The sequence below is a fragment of the Cupressus sempervirens genome, chromosome 1, assembly GCF_028749045.1.
Source record: "Cupressus sempervirens isolate cs-2001-9-10 chromosome 1, ASM2874904v1, whole genome shotgun sequence".
Lineage (NCBI taxonomy): Eukaryota > Viridiplantae > Streptophyta > Pinopsida > Cupressales > Cupressaceae > Cupressus > Cupressus sempervirens.
This window is the reverse complement of record NC_143118.1, coordinates 888829956-888849976: the sequence shown is the minus strand read 5'-3', so window position 1 is coordinate 888849976 and position 20021 is coordinate 888829956. Positions and strand designations below refer to the sequence as shown.

Below are 20021 nucleotides of genomic sequence, written 5' to 3'. Positions count from 1 at the left end.
CTCCATTTAAATATTTTTGTAAAGATTTTTTTAGAGGCTTCTATAATTAGCCTCTCCATCTGAATTGTTGATCATAAAACATAGGGATTTGTGATCCATTTCATTAATGCGTAAAACTCTCTGTAACAACCTTTACATGTATTAAATGTTCCTTCCAAGTTGGCTTAAAAATGTTTTACCTTAAAATATGTATCATTCCTTACTTTTATGTAAACTTTGTATTGCTTAGCCTTTACTATTTTTTGATACTCAGCATTGTTGTTGTTCAGTTTGTATTGTGCTTGGCACGTACAATGTAACTTAACACTTGCATGCTTGAAACTATTTGGTCAATGTTGACCTTGGCTTGTATAGAAAATACTTAGTGACCATACACTTACTCGGCACCTATAGAGCTCGGTACATACTTACTTATGTACATGACTCGGCATATATATATTAGCTCGATTGTAGTGATAACCATACTAGTAAATCTAGACCTATTTCTCAACACTTGGTGGTTGAAAGTTCAATGCGTCCACGTCAAAAAATAATGTCACTAGAATTTTGTCAAAATTTTGACACACTCCATGGCTACCAATTTATTGATGGGGTACTCCATCAAAAATCATCCTCATCTATGCTACATGGCATCATCAGACTACTAGTTCAAAACATCAAAATATCGATGGCATCTAGAGATGATTCGATGGGTTTTTCATACTGTCGACGATGGACCGCCTCGAAATATTGACTTGTGCCAGAGAATATTTGACAGGTTTGTCATACTTTCAATGGAAAGCTACATCAAAATATTGACGATGTCCAGAGATGATTTGACAGTCTTCTCAAACCATCGATGGCAAGTCACATCAAAATATCGACGACTATCATAGTTTTAAAAAATATCAAATAGTCTACATCCAAATCATTGAGAATAGGAGCTTGAGGGTCTACCCATGCTTGAAGTACTAAATTCGTATATCTTGAACTTAAGACCTTTATCAAGACCATCAATAGCTTTTCCATCAAGTTCTTTGATTGCTTTATGAAGGTCCTATTACAAAATAGATGATACCCATTCAGCAATGAACCATTTAGAAGAAAAGGCTTGGAAAAATATGGGAGATTTCTTGAGCTTCATTACCTTTTCTAGAAGGACTCGAGTTCCTGCATGTTTATCATCCCAGCTGAATATATTCACATTTTCCTCAGCACCCAACATATGGCCATTTACTTGAATGTAGTTCAGGTAATATTCATTTGCAATGGCTCTCTACAACCATGTTGTTCTCCAAAGTAATGCATCCTACATAAATGTAATGAATATATATTAGGCATATTCCAAAAAAAATTCTATTAGTTAATTTAGAAGGTTTATGGCAGGATATACTTACATGATATCCAGAATAAGAGAAATAAAATGGGCAAACATCAGACTATAATGAATCACTATATGTGTCTCTATATTTGTTGGAAAACTCAAAAACCTGGCCACCCACACAGACCATCCCATTTTCATAGTGAGAACTAAGAGAATCAATCAGTATTGAGATAGTTTCTTTAGAAATCAACTGTATACAATTTATTATAGGACATTTTTACGAGGACAAGTATTCTATATAATGGTTGTTATAACAAAATATAAAGAAAACCTATGTAAAAAAATACTATAGTATAAAGAAAAGTCACTTTAATAATCATATCTATCACCATACACAAATTCTTCTTAATAAAAATGATAGTATTATTATGGGTGTTTCCTATCGCACTCAATATAATCATTAGAAAGTGGCCAATGTGCAAAATATTGAATGAAAACTTGATCAAAAGGCATGAAATATGTCATTGATTTAAAAGATAATCTCTTGAATGGTAGCACAAAAGATTATGAAGAATAGCTAGTTGGACTTCATCATCACACACGTACATTGTATGAACATATGTTGAAAGCATACAATCTGTAGATAACAATGTATACAATTATGATTTTTTATTTATGTTTATGGGTAAGATTGTGTACTCAATGATCCATCATCAGAATGAGAGAGCTAAAATTATGAAAAGTTATAATTTCTCTATTTGAATCGAGGTTTGGAGGAGGAACTGAGAATAAGGGTGGTATGTCGACTTGAAAACCATGGAGGCTACAATGAGAGCTGTAACAATTTCAAAAGCAATATCAGAGCCCAGATTCTAAGCATCCACTTTGTAAACACTGCGAGGGGTGTCCATGTCCTTTAGTCTCTCCCAAAATATGTGATCGAAGTTTGGGTCCCCAACCTAAAACCCATTATAAGTAAGTAACAACATTATTAACAACATTATCATTGAAATCCAAGTAAAACAAATATTCAAAACTTAACACTAGAATACTTGTACACAAATAATCTCTAGATGAGTAGTGGCTTTGAGCAAGTAATCAGCCACCCAACAAATGTGGGAGGTCATTGCCCATTTGTCCTCCAACCTCCAAAAGTACACTCCACAATAGCATTGTGGTGGTGAACGCCATTAGCAACCCAAATTTCACATTATCTCCTTTGTCATAATATCCTCCTATCAAATCCACCTGCCACAACAACAATGGTAATAAATTATATAAAAACATCAAAACTACTTTATTTTTAATAGAATAGAACACCTCAAGCTAAAGAGACAAGGTATTGGACATAGTATTAGACCACTATCACTTAAAAGGCTTACCCACTTCATTATTATTGAAAAAAAACTATCAAAACTTAGTATATTAAGCTTCCAAAGAATGTGAATGTACCTTTTCAGTAGACCCATCAGAAAGGCCAAAATCTCCTTGTCGTCTCATTCTATGATCATCTAGAATTTTCTCAAAACATTGGCCTTCTAAGAAAAGAAGAGATTTAGTGAGAGAATCTATGTAGTTATGAGACAAAGAAGAGCCTTGCCTAGCATATACATAGTGCATATTATTGTAATAGATGGGTTCTATTGTGATAGAAAAAACCAAGAACATTATGACCACAATGCAACTCCCACTTTCCATTGCAATCCCCATTTCTTTCTGACACAATGGATTGGTGGTGGAATCCCTTAGTCACAATGTGGTGATTTATAGTAAAATCAGTGAAGATAAAAGTTAACCCAAAGCAAAAAGCATCTAGTTCACTTTCAGCTCAGTCCACTATAGGATGCCACTTGCCTCCAAGTTAAAAGTCTTGTTTTCTCCCAACTTGATAGGTTTGGTTTGAGATTCACTTGGTTTTGAGCATCCTTTCATATTCTCTACTTAACAAGGCGAACCACGTGAAGGTGGAAGCTCATTTGGCCTCTCCGACCCCCCCCCCCCCCCCCCCCCCCCGGCCATAATCACTCTAAATTCCCCGTTAACAACTAAGTAAATATTTAATTCATTCATTTTAGAAGTGTATCATTATATCATTATAATCACATAACATTCATTAACATGACATGCAATTAATTAATACGTATAAACATTCATCAATAATTTGTGAACACATCAATCATTATATTCACATAACATTCATTAACATGACATATAATTCATTAATACCTATAAACATTCATCAATAGTTCATGAATATGTCAATCATTACAATCACATAACAATATTCAATAACATCACAAAAAATTCATTAACACGACATATAATTAATTAATACGTATAAACATTCATCAATAATTTGCAAACACATCAATCATTATATTCACATAACATCCATTAACATGACATATAATTCATTAATACCTATAAACATTCATCAATAATTTGTGAACACATAAATCATTATAATCACATAACAATATTCAATAACATGGCATTAAATTCATTCATAAGCAACATTTATAAAAATTCATCAACACATTCATCATCAAAAAAGGTTTTTAACATTAATTTCTTCTTTTGTTTTTTCTTTTGTTGAAGATAAAGGTTAATAGGTGCATCGTGACTATCTTTGGCATTCTCCTGTGGCTCTTGTGGTTGTGATCTTATGACATGAGGCTTCCTCTTCTTTCAAGGACAAGGCTAATGCACCCCTGCAATAAGAAATAGATGGGTTTAATTCTTTTTTTTTTTAGTATTATAAGTATTTCATTAATCTAAAGAACATAACAAGAATTTTGCTTTACCTAATAGTGCTACTTCATCTACTCTCACATTTTGTTCAGCCCCAACATCAACATGCTCAACACTAACATCATGCTTTGTATACTCAAAAAATATCACATAAAGGTTACACCAATTGCAATTTAAGATGTTAAATTTTATTAATAATTACATGATTAATTTTCAATAAAAATTAACTATGTACCTATATCATTGTGATGCACATAAAGGTTTTCATCATCTATAGGATTCGTGCCTTCATCATCATGAGAAAGATATGTGCTAGGAGTAATAGGTTGCAGTGAAATGTCATGCACGCATTGTTATCATTGTTTGAAATTAACATCAAATAGATTATTTCTCATGAAGTTCTCAATTATTATTGTTATCCATTAGGCTTTTTTACCTAAGTGTGAACTGGTGCACCAAAATCTTCTACATCTGTTTGGTTACTGGAATTTGTGTGGTGGTGGGCAACCACTGCTTTATAGCCTTGCTTGAAGCCAATTTGTTTGTTCTCTTCTGTGGGTGGTAGATTAAATTCAATACCCTGCATTTTTTTGCATAATATCATCAATATTGAATGTATTTCTTATTTGTAATTTTGTATATAAAAAATTGATATGAAATATCATTTGCTACTACTTACAAGGCATGATTGAATTTTCATATATCCACTAGAGCCAAGATGGTGTTGACCAACCTTCTCTTTCCTAGCTTTTGTCGCCTTTGATGTGTCTTGCAACCTGTATACGTAAACTTTAAAATATGTTAGAAACATGTTAGATTCAATCATATTCAAATGGATAAAAATTAATTTCAAAGATATGTATAATAGATACCATATGCATTTACAAGAAATTAGTTGTAAGTTTATTGGTATTGCAGAACATCACAGAGAAAAACAATCGTACAAGTACTTGATGGACCTAAACATTCAGATTTGAAGCATAACCAATACACTGATCCCAAACACAAGGGAAGTTAATTTGTGCAGACAGAGTTAGATCAAGCTAACAAAGAATCCCAGGTCTTTGGATGTGCTCTCTAGCTGTAAAATCTTAAAGTGGTCTTTTCTTATAAGATATTTAATTAATACATTACTTAGATATATCCAAATCATACAAGGAAATCTATAAGAAAATTTCAATCAATGGTAAAAGTAGCAAATGCATTAGCCTCCTACATCAAACACCAAAATGAAGTTGTACATTGATAAATTCACCATGCTCTTCGAGATCAAAATCAACAAAATCAACAGATAAGTTTTGACAATAAGAAATTAGAGATCAGGATCTATACTTGATTTTGTTTGTTTGCATTGATACTAAATTCTATCATGTTGGTTAACCTCTTCAATTATTCAAATAATATACAAAGGATTAATTTAAATATAGAATAATCTTTCAAATAAAGAAAGTGATGTCCATGTAGAGAAAATGTGAAGTTGTTCAAAAATTGATGTATCCATAGAGTTGTAAGAGGGCTCCAGAATTTTGCCACAATTAATTTCAATAGCAAAAAAAGGTGATGGTATCAAATCTTAGAATGATCAAACATGTACAAAAATAATAATGTAATAATTGATTCATACTCAAACATTCAGCACTACCAAACTGTGTATCCCATGAGAAAAACACACCCCAAAAATTGGTTAAACATGTTTACACACTTCCTTGTGCAGTTATGTCAAAATGCAAAAGTTGAACATTACTAGATCTATGATATAAAAGAGCCAAGAACACTTGAAAGCTTAAATAGGAAGAAAAACACAAGAATTCCTTACAAGAGTGCTAGTGCACTCCAATTGATTATGCTCATCCAAAAAATATAGCAAAATCTACCATAACAGTTGAATAAGAGAATGAATCTTACATAAATAATTAAACAATTTTTTGGAGGTTGAACTTTCATAAATAGTAGATAAGTTCCAAATTCCAAATCTAGTCACATTACAGTCACATAATAAAATATCAGATGACAAATGGCCACATCCACTTAAATCTAACTATTTAGCTCCTACAAGCACTTAGATCTCATAGATTTGATTTGAGGGTTGGGGAGATGTGAAAGGTTGAGAGATTTGGGGGAAAAGGGGGATTCTAGAAGAGCAGAAGAAGAAGAAGGGTGCCAGAAGAAGTGTGCATAGGGCAGCAGTTGTGCTAAGGAGAAGACATTGTTTTGCACATTCCACAACCCATAATAGTCTAATACTACATAAAGACAATGAAAGTTGAAAACAAAGAAATTTTACTTGTTGATTCAATCAAATTCAAATGGATAATATTTTCAACTATCAAGAGATGAATTTAAACAATGATCATATAGTTATTGTAATCAAGTCGAGCATTTTAATGAATAACTAGAGATCACTAATTTATGCATAATTATATGAATACTACCACATACCTAGTTTTGTTGGGTGATGGGTTAATTCCTTTATCTCTTAGTGTCATATATTTTTCATCTTCAATGATTTCATTCCACTCCAGTTCTGGCACCATAGGAGGATGCTCGTACTTTGGGTTGAGCTTTAGAGCCCTTATGTATTGGTCTCTCATAGTCTTTAGATGTTTGCAAGGTTTTTTTAGAATTTGGGCTCTGTTCAAAATATTTTGACCAATGAACTCCTCCATAGTTTTTATGAGCTAATCTTTTAATTTAGGGGCTTGCTCATTCCACCTTTTAACAAAAAACAAAATTGTTAAATAAAAAAATAGTTCAAGTTATGTACATTGAATATATTACAACAAATAGATTAATGAAAAAATGTAGCAACCAATTATATCAAGCTACGTAATTTTTACATAATGTGGGCTCAAATATCTTCAATGTTAAATCATAAAAAGTTCCATAAAAAATATCATTTTCTACAAAATCATCATGAGATCATTAGTCAAAAATGAGTTATGAGTAAGTAAACTACAATTACACTCTAAATAATTACAATTTTAAAGTACTCGAAAGCTTGGGCAATTTTAAGAGAATCATATCTTTCTCGGCTATTAATAATGATGCCTCCAACGATCCAGTACAAGTAACATAGACTACTCCAGGAAAGGCTGGTAAATTATCACCAATATTGGTATCAGTTCTATCACTATGAGAAGGTGTACCTGTCACTGCACAAAGTTAATCAATGTCATACTATACTCAAATGAACAAGAAAGTACAAATCAAATCACATTTAACACATAACAAAATATAGCAAAACAAGGATTTACCAAATCTAGTTGTACTAGGTGTGGATTTTTGCATGCTCCTTGTTGTCGATCCTACAGTCGACAATCTCAAAGTACTGGTCAGCCTTGTGGAAGTAGGCATATGGAAATCATCAGGACCTAAAAAATAATCATATTATATATATATATACAATGTATTGTCTTTTTAAAATATAGATTGCAAAAACATGACAAGAGTAATATAAAACTATCAATAATAATCATGAAGAAAACAATGTCCCTTTTGATGATTGAGAATTGAAATCACATGCCTATAGGACCTACACTGGTACCCTCGTCAGGTGGAACAACTTAGTGTGGTCTCAAAAAATCTTGTAACAAAACATACATATTGTGGTTCATGATTCTTAAATTAGTATAAAACACAAAGCTTTATTGAACTATTGTCCTAGCAAAAGACTCATTATTTCTTACTTCCAAAAAATGTGATCTATGACACAATTCATTTCTTGTGGCCTATTTCTCTTCTGTTGGATTTGGATCCATCACAAGCCTAAGAATTTTTAGATTGATGTTCTTGAGGGTCTTTTTACACAGGTTTGCAGGGTCACTACAATATGCGATATCATCATTGCATAATATTGTGGCAGCCATATCAACAAGTAATTTCTCTTATGTAAGATGTTATTTTCCCTTTCCGTAAGAATCAAATTGTGATAAAAAAAACATCAGTAAAACAATCAAAACAAGTCCAAAACCTTAACAAAAGTAACATAATAATATAACATTTTGTAAAATTACAATTGCATAAATTTTTATATAGAAGGTTTACCTACGCTACAAAAGGGGTGGGAGCGACATCCCTGCCTTTATAATCTGATAGATCAGCCATGTTGCCCTATGACAAAGAATATATATTAAAACATCAGCATAATGAAAGGAATAGTTGACTTAGTAAAAAAACTTATTATTAAAATGGTATATTATATATTGGAGTTCTAATTGGAAGTAATTAGTATAAATATTACATGTATAATACTTACAAGTCCCATGATACTAACTTTCTTTGTGTCTATGCGGTTCAAATTGTAATCTATTAGAAACAATTCCCCTGAACTTAATGATTTTATCACACATACAAAAACATGATTACGCACCTCAAAAATACAATTGGGTCACTTATTAGTTGACCCAGGATGCATACTATTTATAAAACCTACAATGTTCCCTATTTATTTTGGCCTTCCATCAATGTACATAGAAAATCTTTTACTTTGATCATTTTCTTTCTATTGTAGATAATTTGCTAATAGTGCATACCTATGCATACTTTTTTTTATTGAACTATCTGTATCCAATTTTTGTAATTGTAACAAGGTCCTACATACTCCATCAATTCAACAACTTTGTTATAACTAGCCTTTATGTCATCCATGGAAAATAGGCCCAAACCATGTAATAATGATGGAGCTATGTGATATATCCTCTCGTTAACACAAAAATAAGTGTTAATTAGAGGTAATTACTTGGGTACCCATTCTTTCTTAAGATATGTGTACCCTAAGGGAACTTTGATGTCACCCTTTTTATCATCATCATAAGAACATGAACCCCCTTGAACAAGGAAGTATTGTATGCATTTATTGAATTTTCTTCTAATATTTTGCTCTCTAATTTGTCTCTCTTTTGTAGACCTACTACATGTCTCACTATCCTCTTATATTCCTACATTTCCCTCACTTGAGGAAGACAAATCTGACAGATACCTATTTGGTGGTACTTGTAGCCCATCAAATGAGAGATATAGGTTAAGGAGAAAAATATTTTGCTATAAAATGAGGCTAATATTGATGAAATTTTATTGAAGTTAATGTTGAAGGTAAAGAGAAAGCAAGCATGTAATAAAATTATACCTCCCAATCCATGTCACTTTGTATGATCCTCGTTAAAGGGGTATAGTTTCCTGCATATGTAAATCATTTATCTTCAGTTAGTTACAAATTACATGATACTTATGCTAAAAATTACATAGAACATAACATGAACAATATTCATACATCACAAAAAATATAACAGTATATTTTTTAATTGGTTACCTTTACAAAAAAAAATATTATAAGTAATCAACACCAAGAATTGAGCACTGTAACAAATATTTCAACCTAATTAGCAGCTAATAAATTTACATTGATCATCTTCTTCATCCATCTCATCATCATGAACATCATCATTATCTCCATCATCATCCAAATCATTAGAATGACCATCGTTAACATCATGATTGTCACTATGACCATCATTGTTGTCGTCATCGTCGTCCTCATCATCACCATCACCATCACCATCACCATCATCCTCATCATCTTCCTCACCACCACCACCACCACCATCATCATCATCATCATTATCACCATCATCAATGCCATCACCATCATCACCATCATCTCCTTCTTCATCTTTTCAATCATCAGCATCATCATCTCCTTCATCTTTTCCATCATCATCATCTACTTCATCTTCCACTTCTTCAGTATCTTCTTCTTCAATCACATTATACTTTATTAGTCTTCCTCTTGGATCATGTCTAATGACAAATGACCAACCCAATTTATGTAGAATGCCAAAGTAACACACTTGCTCAGATCGGCTTGGAAGAACATAGGGCTCATTTCCAATTGGCTCAAATGACCTTGTATTAATCATCGTAAATCCATTATAATGTTCAATAACAGTTCTATCAGGATCATTTTGATTCAGTCGTAGCATGTACCATTTGGCATCGAATAGAACTTGTTTGAAAGAATTAAAGTCACACTTAGTTATATCGTCCAAAATGCCATAGTATCTATTTTTAGATTGTTGAGGATGCGTGTCATTTCTAGATAAAATATTGGTGACCTTGAAGATTGCAGTTATCCTAGAATCACAAATTCTCTTAGTCTCATCCACCTTTTTTATGCAAAATGTACGACCATTGTAGTACATAGCTCTATGGTGCTTGACCTGTTGTTTTTCAAACATGTCAAAATTATGCATCCATCTATGAGTTGATATTAAACAAATGGGTCATGATAGATTACCTTATACGTACCTTTCCACCTCTTAAACCATTTTCTTGATCAATTACCATTGGTATAACATTGGGATCTCCATTGCAATGATCTTCTTTAACCAATGAAGCAACACCTTCCCATGTTAATGAGTGACCTTTTTTTGAGATCGTTCAATCCATACCATCATCTAATCAAGATTGTTTGCAATATAAAAATTAAGTGCATCACGTTCATGAGCAACTGTATAAAATAAATAGACTATTTAGAAACAACTTATATTGATGATGGATAAGAATTAATTAACTACAATAACGTCTTATAATTACCTCTCACTTTCTTCAATCTACCTTTCCCCATCAAGTACTCCCCTTCGAATATATTCATAGAGTTGGGATCCCAAATGCAATCTACATGGATCTTTGATGCAAACTTGGGAAGATATTCACTAATGTACACCATGGTCTGGTAGACCATATATCCCTCAACCATAGAACCCTCAGGCTGTGCTCTCTATCAAACCAAGCCCTTCAAAAATTTCAAGTGCCTCACAACCATCCACATTGACCTAGTTGGTACAGGTTCACACAATTTGATCTCCTCAACTAAATGTATGAGGTAGTGTTCTTGTGCATTGAAAAAAGTTGAAGGTAGACACTTTTTCATCTCACACGAAATATTAAAAAAATTTCTCTTCCATTGCTTTATGTATTTTTTATTAATTTCTTTAGATGACAACCACCTAGAAGATATTCATCAGACAAAAATATATTAACGAGGCTAATAACACTTCTATACAAAAAAATCTAACAAATAACTAACCTCGTGTATTTTCCAAGATCATATATAATGTGTTTGACACTCATGTTGTCAAACTTATGTGGGAGAGATAGAGGTAAAACGTACTAGAATAATAATAAAATGATATTTTCAATATATTATAAAATAAAACAATTAAAAGTACATGATATTTTAAAATTTTATTGTAAATAGAGAAGAACATGGCTTACCTTGATGAAGTTATGCCAATCATGTGTTTTCAACCCTGGCCCAAAATCACGTTTCTTTGATATGAGACTGCTTATGTTTGTAGCAAATCCTGGGGGAAATTTAATGTTTTTTATGGCTTCATATATGGCATCAGTTTGTTGCTACGTTAATAACCAAGGAATGGCTCTCGTATTAATCCAATTTCCATTTCTATTTGATTCAAAGAAAACCTTCAATGCATGATTGGATTCATCAATTTCATTGCAAATTTTGACCAATTTTTCTTTGTCATGCCTTCCATCCAATATTTTTCATAATTTCTTTGTTACATTCTTTCCAATATGCATAACATCAAACAAATGCATGATTGGGAGGTGCTCGTAGTATGGCAACCTACTAAATTGTTTAGGATAGCTTTTAAGTCCTTTTGGAAGTTTCTCATTGATACCTTGATGAGCTTTACAAACATCAATTATATCATTAATAAACAAAATATAATATCCAAATTTAAATTTCATACGAAAAACTACATCAGATGGAATGGCATTACCTCGATGATTCATTCTATTGTATTCCAACTTCCACATGTGAGGTGTCATTCTTCATGGCTTTGATTTTGTCTCTTCTTTCTCATTGAAAAGATGTTTTTTTAAAATTCAATGCTTATGTTTTTTTTGGAGAAATTTTTTATGCTCATCAAACACCTACCTTCCTAGATTTTTTGAATGACAAGATTTCATCTTTGGACCACAAATTGGATAGGAAAATTTTTCCTTTGTTTGAAGACCTACAAGATCATGTATAATTGGATGACCTGTGTACTATAAGATTCATATTTACAATTATCACACGCAACTTAAACATATAATGAAAATGTGTTAGCACTATTACATACCAAAAATATGGGTTATCAATGTTACATACCACAAAAATGTGTTAGTCTAGGAGTATTATGTATTGTCTATACAATCATTGCACAGAATTGAAATTGTCTTTCACAAATTGGTTTAGAGATATTGTACATAGTGACCCCATTCCATAACTCCAACAATTCATCAATCAAGGGCTCAATATATACATTCATATCTTTCACTTGGTACTTAACTAGTTGAATGAACATAAATAAAACATAATTATTATAGCCATTTCAATATTGTGTTTATAAATCATTTAGATGACTATTAAATGGAAAATACCTAGTACAAGCATTGCCAACATTATGTGCTCCCTCTTTGTGGACATCCAAGGAGGAACGTTATTGTTAATAACAAAAATGAGTTAGATTGGGTAAACAGATCTCATCTCTCCAAATGGATTGACATCATCTGCTATCAATAAAAACTTCAGATTATGAAGCTCTTCTTTAAATACTAGCCACCTATCTTCTATGTCCTTAAATGCAAAACCATCTGTAGGCATTCACATAATGTCATCTTTACTTCTATTGTGTGCATAGTAATCCAAAAATTATGCCAAGCTAGTACACCTAAATAATCATTGCAAACATGGAATAATGGGAATGTACCAAAGAACCTTGCACCTTTTTTGTTATTTGATCTGATCGATATCTACTAATGTGGCAATCAAGGCATTCTATTTCAAATTCATGGTGTTTATGACATATAATATGATCATTGGGACATGCATGTATTGTTTGATGCTCCATTCCAATATCTTTCATAATGGTCAATAATTCTCAGTAAGAGCGAGGTAGAATGTTTGATGGTGGTAACAAACACTCACCTATCAACCTATGCAAAAATATTGTTAATAGAAAGAACATTAATGGTATGCTAACATAGAAGATGAAAAAAATGACACTATACCTTAGCATAAATGAGATTGCTACATTGGATATACCATTCATAACCTTGAAGTTTACCAACAACAATACAATGGAGAGAAGAGTTTTTTGGGAGCCTTGGTACACAGGCTCGTATGCCTTTTTAGTTACAGGTATATCAAGGTTCTCTTCATCATCATCATTAGATGCACAACTATCATCATCTTTATCATCTTCATCAGTTCCACCAGTAGCATCTTTTTTAATCCTGTTCTCAGACACATTATCAGTTGCACCAATACCAACATCTTCAATTGTTTTGTCTGCCTCAGGGCCACCTTCTTCCATGGGAGCATTACCTTCTACTTCAATATTCACACCTCCATGTTCTACTAGTTCAAAATCCACATTCACCAAAGGATGAAAATCCTTTCCCCTTCAATGTGATCATGTTGCCTACATTTCTCTAAGTTGTTGTGATAGAATTCTTCAATTCTTTAAGCCCTTGCATTTTTTGTAAGGAAAACAAAATTTTCCATCACCGTTTCTTTTGAATTGAGACCACAATCTAGCAATTGTCTCCTTATTTTATTTTGAGTTCATATTGTTAGGCGTAGACTTTCTTCACAAGAAAATATTTGAGCTATAAAATTACATCAAATATAAATATACAAGCATTAGTAATATCTTGTATATAATCAATAATAATAAAATGATTAAATATTACTATCTCCTCAGTAAAGATGCAATCTAAACAAATCAAATGAATTATATAATATAAATATTGGCATTAATTTTGAACAAAAATTATCCATTTACATATGTTGCTACAACAAATGTTGCCACTGTGATACTTCACCCCAAAAATACATACAGTTTACCATCCAACTAGTAGATAAAGAGAACTTAGACAAATAACCAATGAAGTTAGGCACACATGTAGCATTAGCATTGATTCTAGACTTCATTCAACTTGGTAGAAAGATTTATATAATTAGTCTGTCAAGTAATGACATTGTTAAGTAGAGAATAGTTGTATCACATGCATATGTACATACATACATAAATGGTTAAGTGCTACATAACTATGTCTGAGGCTACCTAACTATGTCTAAGGTGTCTACACACTAGAGGCATACTTCACCTACCAGACTGCTTACATACCCATATACATAGGATCAAGACCCTTGAACTAATCACTCTAATGAATATGTAGTTCTAGTTTCTAATTATTTTGATGTAATTGTATTCCTATAACCATTGGTGAGCTTTACTCACCTAATATAGCTCTTCATCATCATACACCCACTTGAGTGAATTAGGCAGTTTTCTATCATTACAATATTGAAATACCCTAGTGCAACCTTTGTGTTGTAGTTTATAGTTAACGTAAGGTTGACCTATATACGTCCTAACTCACTCCTCATATAGTTATTTTTAAAAGATTTTGACAATAATCAATGGGTCTAAATAGACTAGTCAAGTTAATGCTTACTAGGGATAGTTGATTATGCATTCTATTGTACCTAATCTATACATACGTATACACATACATATATACACACATACATTTGTATATGCAATTTTATCACCTTGGAAGGCATTTGATTAGAAATATGGAAAAGTTGTGAAAATTGACAAAAAGTTGTCGTGGGACAAATATTATTGTTAAGCAACTCTTTTTGCAAATTTGGAAGGTCAACAGTCAAAATTTTGTTTTGATAGAACATGTAGGAATGAACATGTAAGGTCAAGAGATGGCCTATAAATGAATGTTCTTCAACCTAGGAAAGGGTTGGAGTTGACATATAAAGATTTGAAACAATAAGAAAGTAATTTTGGTGGGAAAATATATGCAGATAGTAAGTACAATTTTAAGATCTCCTTACAGTTGTATAGTTGGTACATGCTTATATTATGAAAAGTTGTGCTTTTGCTTCCTAGAAAAGGTGCTAAAAATTGTGTGAATGAAAGCATGTCTTGTATCTTGTGAGGAAGGGAGTGATACTTATCATAACTAACCACAAAGAAAACCTTTAAATCTTCCCTAACTCTATACAATGAGAACATGCAACCACTGTGATACTTCTGAAAATACATACAATTTATTGTCCAACCAATGGGTAAAGAGAACTTAGAAAAATAACCAATGAAGTTAGGCACACATGTATCATTAGCGTTGATTCTAGACTTCATTCAACTTGGTAGAAAGCTTTTGAACTATTACATCCATGAGGTAAGGGAGAAAGTACCAAGACTGCATTCAAATACCAAATACACCAACAGATTTGACAAAAGAAACTGATTATATTACCACACCATACTCTACCTCTCTCCTGTCTATATTCCATCCCCATCTACATGAGATTGCCTTCTTTATGTAATAGAATGACTTTTTAACTCCCCAAAGGTTTCATACAAGATGGTTGACCTTCCATCTTCAAAAAACTTTCATTTTGCAAAAAAAATTGACAGCAACATTTTTTATACATTTTTGACAATTTGCCTCTTTTGCTAACTTATGCCTATTTGGCACCATATATAGGTCCAAAAAGATTACAAATTACATGGTTAATTCATTTCTGACCTTGCATGACATTTTAATATCCCTCGGAGCCTTTGATCTCCACAATCCACTAATCTCCATAATTCACAAGATCTCTCTATATATACAAATACATATACATACATACATACATACATACATACATATATGCATACATACATATACATATATACATATATATACACATACATACATACATACGCATATGCAATTTTATCACCTTGGAAGGCATTTGATTAGTATGAAAAAGTTGTGAAAATTGACAAAAAGTTGTCACACAACAAATATTGTTGCTAAGCAACTTTTTTTGCAAATTTGGAAGGTCAACAATCAGAGTTTTGTTTTGATCAAACAAGTAGGAATGAATATGTAAGGTCAAGAGCTTTAGCCTATAAATGAATGTTCTTCAACCTAGGAAAGGGTTGGAGTTGATATGTACAGATTTGAATCAATAAGAAAGAAATTTTCTTGGGAAAATATGTGCAAACAACAAGTACAATTTTAAGATCTCCTTGCAGTTTTACAGTAGGTACATGCTTATATTATGAAAAGTTGAAAAGGTGCTTCCTAGAAAAGGTGCTAAAATTTGTGTGAATGAAAGCATGTCTTGTATCTTGTGAAAGGAAGGGAGTGCTACTTATCATAACTAGCCACAATTTCTATATTTGTTGGTAAGGCTATGAGGATTAGCTATTTTTGCAGATGGAGATGAAGCATTAGTGTGAATAATTTTCCTTTTAGGGTTTTACCGTCTATTATCCTAAAGATATAACTTTATAAACCATTTTAATTTTTTGGCTCATAGCATCAAATTGTCATCATTCGATACTATTTTATGGTTGAATTTTTTAATTCAATGCATACTATGATTACATTTTTTTACACAGTTAGAATCTTTATAAATATTTGTATAGCCATGACCAAGTACTATGGAACATGGGACAAAACTATTAGCCAACCACCATATAAGTAAGATGGAGTTGTGTGCTTGTTGTGACTAACCATTAAAAAAAATTAACTTTCAATATCATTGGACCTATTTGCAAGTTTGCATAATTTTCAAGCAAGAAAAAAATACAGCCAAACACCATCTAAGGGAGCAGGACTGGTGGTACATGATGCAACTACTTATTGCATGAGCATGGCATTGACCTATAGCTTGAAAATGTGTTCAGTTGAATATTGGACTGAAGATGAGGGATCAGTAAAATGGGTACGAAATGTTGAGGCAATTGATGATCATTTGCATTCTTTCAAATGGACCACATAAAACAATTTAAGCATGGAATAAAGTAAAATAACTTGGAGGAATGAAAATGTTCTATATACACCCTATGCACTACCATGTAGATGCTGACATGTTTACTTCAATAAGATAGTGTAGACACCTAAATTTGTCCAAAACCCGTTTCTTAGTCAATTAAATAGATATTTATTATCTATTTAATTACCCTATGTTTAATTAAATAAATTCGCATTTATTTAATTATACTCGCCTTACCTTGATTTAAATAAACTAAGGTTTATTTAAATCCTAACCTATTCCCACTTGCATCTAACCCCTTTCACTTTAATTAAGTATGTCATTTACTTAATTAATTCCCTCCTAATCCCACTAGGAATTAAATATTGCATTTAATCCTATTTGAGCACATGGCTCCTACATTTAACCCTCACCTAACCTCACTAGCCTACCTAACCCATCTTGCTAAACCTACCCACTTCCTAATCATGTTTTCTTTTCCTAATCATCCTAGCTAATCACCTCTTGATACTAAGTGTGTTCTCACACATGTGTGAGGAATCCTCACACATGTGTGAGAGGTGTTCACACTTTCCTCATCCCTCATGTCTTGCATGCCTCTTGCATGAGAATAAAGTTGTCTCACACATGTGTGAGAAGCCATGCTTCTCACATGTCATTGACCCATCACTTTCAAAGGTGTCTCACACATGTTTGAGAAGCCATGCTTCTCACACCTCATTGATCATGTCACCATCAGAGGTTGATCACACATGTGTGAGCATATTGCCCCCTTTGAATGGTCAAAACCCTAATCCATGTGGAGTCTACTTGGCCTCCACCTCATTGACACCTCATTGATCCTAAGAGATCCTAGTCATCCATCTTGCATTCAATCTCAGCCATCCATTTTTCTATAAAAGGAGAGCCCTCTCCTCATTTTCAACAATCTACTATCTACCTCATTATTATGCTGCAGGAATAGTGAGCAACCACATCCCATGAGCAAGGAAATCATCTACACTTGATGGTTTCATGAGGTTTGCATAGTGGTATTTTGATAGTTTATACTCTTTTTTGTTTCATGTTGTTCATTTACATGTCTTCTTTCATATTTTGAGGTTTTGCATGATAATGTAGGAATGTACATTAGTTGCTTGATGTTATTTCCTTAGTTACATTTTTATGCAACACATTTTGGCATGCCCGGTGGGACCCACTTCACGAGTTCAAACTAACCATCTAATGTGTTTTTGAGTGTTTTGTGAGTTTTCAAGTTTGTAGGTTGAAAGCTTGCATTTGGAAATCGAATTTCATGGGGAGCCTCTAATCAAGTCAAGGAGCCCATCATTACATTTGGAGGACCTAAGGGAAGTTTTTTGACATATAACACTCTATGTTTCATTTCTTATGGCTTTATTTCCAAGTTCTAGGGTACAATAGGCATTAAATATTCGTTATTAGAAAAAAATTTAAAAGAAAAAAAAAATTACTCCTTCTTTGTTCATAGATAAATAGGTTAAAATCAAAAAAAAAAAAAAAAATTAAAAAAAGGGGGGGTTGCTTTATTTTATTAATACATTGCTTTTATGTAGAGTGTTTTTCAAAAAAATAAAAATAAAAAAATATAGGGGTTTAGTTTAATTTAAAAATCAAAAAAAAAAAAAAAAGAGGAGGCTTCATTTTGTTTTATCTTATTTATGCACATTTCTTTTTAAAATCATTCCTATTTATATATTAAATAAATCAAAAAAATCGAAAAATCAAAATTTAAACAAAAACAAAAAAAAAATCAAAAAAAATATAATAAAAAATCGTTTTCCTGCAGCTTAGCGCCGCACGCGAGCTCCACCCCCGCAGCCCCTCCCCAGCGGCTCTCTCATCTCCCCCACCGGCCGAGCCGCTCCTCCCCCCGCTCCCCCCTGCACTTATTGCTACGGCCGAGCCGCTGCAGCCAAACCCGCCGCTGCTCATCTCCCCCGCACGGCGCCTGCAACTCCCGCAGTGCTCTACAACCGCCGTCGCTGCTGTCACCGCGGCCCGGCGTCTGCCGCCCTGCTACCGAAACCCACCACCATTCTCATTCAAATCCCGCAACTCCCTACAGCCTGTGGCCGAGCCGCCTCCCCCGCTCTGTTTTCTCCAGCGTCCCCCCGTGCAATACCCAGCCGCGGCATTTCTGCCACCTCCTCCCGCCTCCACTACAGACCCCCGCTCCCCACTCTCCAACTCGCCGTCGAAACTGCCGAAACGCCATCACTTCCCCGCGGCCCGCCATCCTCTCTGCCTCGCAGCGCCGCCACCTGCGACCACCCACAGCGGCCGCTCCGCTCCCCGCCGCATTTCCGACTCCTGTGGCCTCCGCTGAGCTCTGCAACCGGCTCTGCGACTGGCGCCACCACCTATGACCACCCGCGGCTGCCCTCGCCAGCAACCCCACGCGGCCTCCACTCGCTCGCTAAACCCTCTTCCCCGCGGCTCACCGCCCTCCACCGACCTGCCACCACTGCAAAACTCTACCCGACCCTGCAACCTCACTCCGCCCCTTTGCATGAATAGCTCCGCCAACAAACTTTGCCATTTCAAACCCTCCTGCCACCCTTGTTTAAAAATAAAAAATTTTATTTTTGTTTTTTTAAATATTCAGGCTAACTTTGTCATTAGTACTTATATCTTCATCTTTTTTTTAACAATAAAATTTATCCTTTTTTTTAAAATATACAATCTAAATTTTCATGTATCTTTTTAGGCAAAAAACATCAAAAAAAAAAACAAAAAAAATTTTGCTTGACTTTCTCCTAAGTGTCCAATTTTTGCTCGCAGGTCGCTGATGTCAGCACTGCATCAGCAGTCCACATGCTTTCTAAGCCATAAGGAGCAGCCTTCACATTTTTGCTCATAACTTGAGCATACGAGCTCCGTTTTTGAAAAATGAAATATTGCCGAAAAGCTGATTCCAAGCCCGTCATGATGATATTGGTTTCATAAAATTTTGATGCAATTTAGGTCTCTATTTTTTCTTTCAAAGTCAAAACTTTGTGCTAACATTTTCATTGCAGGGTTGTTTCACGTTTGCTTGCAAGTTTTTGCCTTAATTTTGTTTTGGAATGAACATGTATGCTT

The 20021-nt window shown here is 33.6% G+C and overlaps 1 pseudogene; it reads right to left on the bottom strand.

Moving 5' to 3' along the window:
- Nucleotides 1–1039: 1039 nt before the first annotated feature.
- Nucleotides 1040–19155, bottom strand: LOC149580704 (endoglucanase 1-like; annotated as a pseudogene).
- Between the last annotated feature and the right edge of the window lie 866 nt (nt 19156–20021).